Source organism: Mustela nivalis, assembly GCF_964662115.1.
Source record: "Mustela nivalis genome assembly, chromosome: 10".
In the NCBI taxonomy this organism is placed as follows: domain Eukaryota; kingdom Metazoa; phylum Chordata; class Mammalia; order Carnivora; family Mustelidae; genus Mustela; species Mustela nivalis.
Genome location: NC_139029.1, coordinates 77,245,624 through 77,251,824, shown reverse-complemented (window position 1 = coordinate 77,251,824; position 6,201 = coordinate 77,245,624). Strand labels below are relative to the sequence as shown.

General features: G+C 47.6%; 1 protein-coding gene across 3 annotated transcripts in view; it reads left to right on the top strand.

The window, feature by feature from the left end:
- BCAR3 (BCAR3 adaptor protein, NSP family member) overlaps nt 1-6,201 on the top strand; it is a 110,657-nt gene that overhangs the window by 12,945 nt on the left and 91,511 nt on the right. The gene's annotated exons all lie outside the window — the stretch shown is intronic.

The window sequence follows — 6,201 nt, the reverse complement described above, 5'->3', positions numbered from 1 at the left end:
TATTTGAATCTGGGACCTTCCTTGGGCTGAGAGGGGACTGGTTCCTGTTGTCGAGATGTCTGTGTTGTCGGGATAGCCAAAGGATCGGCTCTGAGAGAGCGGTGCAGGTCCTCTTCCTGTCTTCGGGTACGTGGAAGCATGCATTCCTGGGAACAGCTGCCTGGTGCCTAATCCCTTCGGCCCTGTGTGCTGTGGAAGCATGTGGTGGGACAATGTGATGTTTCATTAGTTTGCATGAGCAGAGCTGACTGACTAGTCACAAGTGTTTTAACTGACGGGACCCAGAAAGTCTGCAGAATGATCCCAAATTAAAATCCGGAATACTTTTCCAGGCGGTAAGTTACCTACCATGCTGCAGTGTCTGCTCTTTTGAGTGGAAGCAAAGTGGAAGGCTTTGGATCTGTGCAGATTCTTCTCAAAACATTGATTGATTGATTGACTGATTGAGTTTTTAAAAGATTGTATTTATTTGCCAGAGAGAGCGAGAGAGAACACAAGCAGGGGGAGCGGCAGGCAGAGGGAGAGGGAGAAGCAGGCTCCCCACTGAGCAAAGGGGCCTGATGCGGGACTCTATTCTGGGACCCTGAGATCATGATGTGAGCTGAAGACAGAGGCTTAATTGACTGAGCCACCCAGGTGTCCCTCAAAACACTGATTTACATATCTAACTCTGGGCTGTATCCGTGCCCTCACCCCCCAAATTGTTTCATTGGTTCCTCTTGAGAACCACCAAGTTCTAGAACTTTCTACTTTCTCTTTAACAAAGCAGGATGTTTCCCCAGACATGCAAATATGTCTTTAGCTTGCAGTTAATCAGAGGGATCTATAGTGTAAAGGTCCACATGCAAATACCTGCATTTTAGTTGTATACAAGTGTGTCTGTTCTCTGCAGATTGGAAACTTTTTGTGCACAGAGGAAATATTGGGTTCAGAGTTGCAAAAGTCTATGTACTGGATTAACAGATTCTGTTTAATAGAAGGCACATTTATTGAGTTAGCCGAGTGTCAGTCGCTTAATAGCCAAGAATGTCTCCAGGCAAATTGTAGCCCCATTTGTTGAATTTTTATTTTTGAAATTTCAAGTTGTGTTTCTACCCCTTGGTGCTTGAAAGCAGCTGTTGTGGTTGGGGTCATGCATTCTGAGGCATGGGGCACGTTCAGGCCCTGGTGGCCCCCGGTGTGCTGAGCCAGGAGCAGCTGGGTCAGAGGTGAGCTCAGCCCCTGCTGGGCATCTTCCCCTCCCCCACTCACCCCCAACCACCAGTGTGGCAGGGGTGGTGCAGAGAGCCTGGGGACTGGGAAATGCCTACTGGTCTACCAGCTGCCTGACAGTGGTCTTCAGTCCTCTACTGACAGGGATGATTTGAACCTAAAGGCTGGGATCTGTGCATTCTCAGCTGTTCTGGGGAAAATGGAAAAGTTTCTTTGTTTTGTTTTGTTTTGTTTTTCAGTGAGTGCAAATGTCAACGTAGAAAATGGTCAGAGAATTACACAAAGCAGTCCTTGCTGAGTGATACTGCTTGACATCTTCTCTGCCCTCCCCAGGACATATAAACGAAGGTTTCTTAGGTCTCCTGCATGCTGTTTGGGGAAAGGTCAGGCTTTTAGTCTTCTGAGAGTCAGAAACCAGAGTCTTCCACACCTCTCAGTGTAGGTGGATTCGGGAGCCTCCATGGCCTGGACTGAAGATACAGGAAAGAGAAGTTGTCACTGCTCTTGTTCATGGGAAGGAGATGCCTCCATGGGGCGCATACTGGAGCCTCAGGACTGACAAGCTGGCATGCCGCCTCACAGTGGCCCCCTCTGCCATGCTGCCACCATGCCAATTGTCCCCAGGAGACTAGCTACAGAGCTGGTTGTAGAATTTCAGGCAGTCTCTTCTTAGAGGTCCCAAAGACAAGCACATGGTCTTCTTGTTTTAAGGATTCTGATGTTACTTAAAAATTACAGAAGTCTGGGATGTTTGGGTGGCTCAGTCGGTTAAGCGTCTGCCTTCGGCTCAGGTTATGATCCCTGGGTCGTGGGATCAAGTGCTGCATTGGGCTCCTTGCACAGCGGGGCGCCTGCTTCTCCTGCCTCTGCCTTACCCCTCCCCTGCTTGTGTGCGCTCTTTCTCTTTTTCTCTGACAAATAAATAAATAAAATAAAAAAGATTCTAGAAGTCGGAGAAACCTTCCATAATGGGCCTAGCCTTTGTGCTTCCTGGACTGTTTGTGATCCCAGATGCATCTGCAGACATGGTAACCAAAGCTGAAATAACTCCTGCTGTGAAAAGGAGAACACTGCAGGCTCCCAAACCAAAGGTCTCTGTTCAGATCCCTGTTTTGCCACTTATTACGCATGTGAGCTGGGACAAGTTCTAAATTATAAAATGAGGGTGAAAATGCCTCCCTCTGAGAAGTGCTGTGAAGGTTCACTGGTCACCAAATACGAAGGCTGTGCTAAATGGCAGAGCTCTAACTTCCGCACTGGAGCCTGGCACTGCCTTCTGGGGCGTCTCAGCAGCTGCCCCCGATCACCAGCCCTTTATTCTCCTCCTGCCCCGACTCTGCTGTGTGACACCTGACCTTGAAGGCCACTGATGCCTTTGCTGGGATACTGACGTAGTTGTGGATATCAAAGAATGTTGCTAATAACCTTGGTGCTGATTCAAGCAACCAGACCCAGTAGCTTTGTGACTTTGTGTTAGTTACTTTACCTTTCTGATTGTCTCTCTGATTCTCTACTATATCTTTCTGATTCTGACCTTGTGTAAGTTACTTTACCTTTCTTATTCTGACCCCTTCTTCAAAGGGCAGCTATAAGGCCAGATAGAATCCCATGTGAGGATGCCTAGCACAGAACCTAGCATGGAGAAGGGGCTCCTCCTTCCTTCCTCCTGGAGGCTCTAATCCTTGGCCGTAACCTGAGATCACATTCAGTGCCTGCAGCTTCTGTGGGAGAAAGTTTCCCACACATTGCCGGAGTTTGGCCCGGGTCCTGCTCTCTGGGTCTGCCCTGAGCTGCCCTAGAGCGGTGTGTCTTGGCCACCATTCATGCTTACAGGTATAATAGCCTTGCATGGCACTGAAAGATCAGCACACCATTATACGGAGACAGAGAACAGAGCCTGTCTTCTGTGGATGGGCCCAGCCCTTTCCCACTTGCCCTTGTATTTAACATTAGTATCTTTGCTATTTATTCTTCGGTAAATGTTTATTGAGCTTATTTTGTGCCGGCATGGTGCTGGGTACCAAGTACCCGTAGAGATTGACATAGATAACGGGCTGGGCCCTTAGGCAGTGCACAGGGTAGGGGGCGTGTAGACAAACACATCCATCAGTACAGAACCACAAAATGAGGAGAGGCAAGAGTTCCTTGGATTGGGTGAAGGGAAGACCTCTGGGGGGGGGGACATTTGAAGATTTAATATAAAAAGAGAATGTAATATACTTCACTAATATTTATTATGTTGTTATGTATTAAAACGGTATTATTTTTGAAATATGTTCAATAAGATTGAAATTAATTTTATCTATTTTTAATCAGCTACTAGAAAACTTTTAAAAGTACATGTTTTCATATGAACAGATAAAGAAGATGTTTGTGCGCACACACGCACGCGCGTGCACACACACACACATGCACAATGGAATATCACTCAGCCATCAAAAAGAATGAAATCTTGTCATTTGCAGAAACATGGATGGAACTAAAGGGTATTATGTTCAGGGAAAGGAGACAATTATATGATTTCCCTTGTGGAATTGAGGAAACAGAACAAATGAGCGAAGGGGGGACAAGAGAGAAAGGCAAACCAAGAGCTGTAACTAAACTTATAACTAAACTGTAAACTGATGGTTAGCAGAGGGGAGGTGGCTCGGGGGATGGGGGAGATAGGTGGTGGGCACTTTTACACAGCAGAGGTTTTGTTAAAAGAAAAAAAAATTCATGTGGTTGTCACATTGTATTTCTATTTGGTGGTACTAGTCTTCATCTCCGTGTTAGTTTAGGTTTTCTCCTTAGGGCGAAGGGAAGCCTTTTAAGGGTTTAAGTAAAGGAATCATGTGATCTGATTCAGTTTGTAGAATATCATTTGGCCTCCATGGAAAAGAAATTGGTGGGGCAGAGGGAGTGGAGTTGGGGGCAGGAAGTGGTCACAGAAGCACAGGAGGCCGGCGGAGGTCTGTGCTAGGACGGTGGTAGAGGAGGTAAAGGGGTTGGGTTCAAGATCTATTTGGTAGGTAGCGTCTGTGGGACTTCCTAAAGGTGGGATGATGTGGGGTGAAGGTGGGGGGACAGCAGGCATGGCTCAGGCAGCTGGGTGTATGAGATGGGGCCGTTTACTGAGATGGGGCCGTTTACTGAGATGGCAAAGACTGGGAGGGAAACAGGGCTTTGTTTCTTCGGCTGCATTTTATTTAGTGGATGGCAGAGAGTTGAGACTTCTGTTCGGGGGGTGTGTGTCAAGTGGAGGTGTTCACCAGCCAGTATTATGAGCCTGGAGCTCTGGAGAGAAAGCTGTGCTGAAAGTTGCAAAGTTAGGAGTCTGTATAGATGTGAAGTTCAAGCCATGGAAACAGATGTCCTCACCCAAGGGAGAGAGCTGTGTAAAGCATAAAGAAGGGACGTTGGGACCCAGCCCCGAGGAACCCCACCACATCTGTTCCAAGGAGTCAGCCTTGGAGCCCGAGCCTTGGGTTTGGAGGGGAGCAGAGAAGTTAGGCGGGAGCTGCATTCAGGGTACTGTTCAAAGGAAGGTTTTTCTTTTCTTTTCTTTTCTTTTTTTTTTTTTTTTAAGATTTTATTTATTTATTTGACAGAAATCACAAGTAGTCAGAGGCAGGCAGAGAGAGGAGGAAGCAGGATCCCTGCCGAGCAGAGAGCCCGATGCGGGACTTGATCCCAGGACCCTGGGATCATGACCTGAGCCGAAGGCAGAGGCTTTAACCCACTGAGCCACCCAGGTGCCCCGAAAGGAAGGTTTCTCTTAAGATGAGAGAATTCAATAGGAAAAGATGTAATCTTTTTAAGCATATAATAAAACAAAACAGTTTTTCATTACTTGATTCTTTTTCTAAAACTTTTTTATTTAATTAAAGCAGACATGTCCCCAGGGCTGCCTTCCCTGTGGGCCTGTGTCAGCAGCACGGGGATGACACTTTCCTGCGGGGTCCCATGATGACTCTCTGGGCAGAGGAGGTAAATGGATGACTGTGGGAGACATCTTCTGCCTGAGGGGTGATGGCTGCTTTTCCAAGGTTTGGTTGGGCAGTCCCCTTGAGGACGGCTGCCTGCCCTTGGAAGGCAGGTTGAGGGCATGTGTTCTTGTCTGTCTGGCTCGGTGGAACCTTTCCTCTTAGAGGTCTCGAGCACATTATCTCAAAACCACAGCACTCTTATTCTGCCTTTGAGTTACTTGAGAAGAAACCTTGACAGACACACAGAACTAGAGGGAACAAGGAGCGGCTGGAGGTTGGGGGGGATGGGCCCGGGGGAGTGAGGAAAGGGCAAATAGTGTACCCCAGCCAAACAAAGCATCTGCTTTTATCAAAAGTGCTGTGTTTGGGCTCAGACAGCCTGAAGCCTGATGAGTCACGATGCCAGACCCTCTCGGCCTGCCAAGAGACATACTGGCCTTGATACGGTTTTTCTCATTCTTCCTCTATTCAGTTTGACTGACTGCTGCCAAGTTAAGATTTGAGCCGCAGCTTTTAGCTTAATGCTGTCACCGGAATTGTGCTGAGCATAGGTTAGCTGCTGACCGCTGACCGTGTCAAGTTTTTAATCAACTGATTAACCTTGGATTCCTGTATAGACTCACCAGAGTGTGTGTGCCGTGTAGGATATTTAAATGATGCCTTTTTTCACAGGATTAGGGAATCTGCCTGAGGAGGTGGTTTAGTCGCCATTGTTTTAATGCATGCCATGAACATATTAATCAGGCATTGCTGTCTTCTCAAATGAGATAGAAAGAGACGCGGAGAAGCAGGAGGTGGCTGCCGATTGAAAGAAGCAGGAGTATCTGAAATCCCCAGGCCTTAGACTCATGGATAGCCAGGGAGGAAAGGGTGTCCTCATCTGCAGCTTACCGTGGGGCCCAAGAAGAAAGGTTGCCAGAGTTGAAGGAAATATTACGGCAATCACACGGCCCGAGGCTCTGAAAGGGGAGCACAGTTGAGGACACCCATGAGTAGCACGCCCAGCACAGTTTGAAGGAGG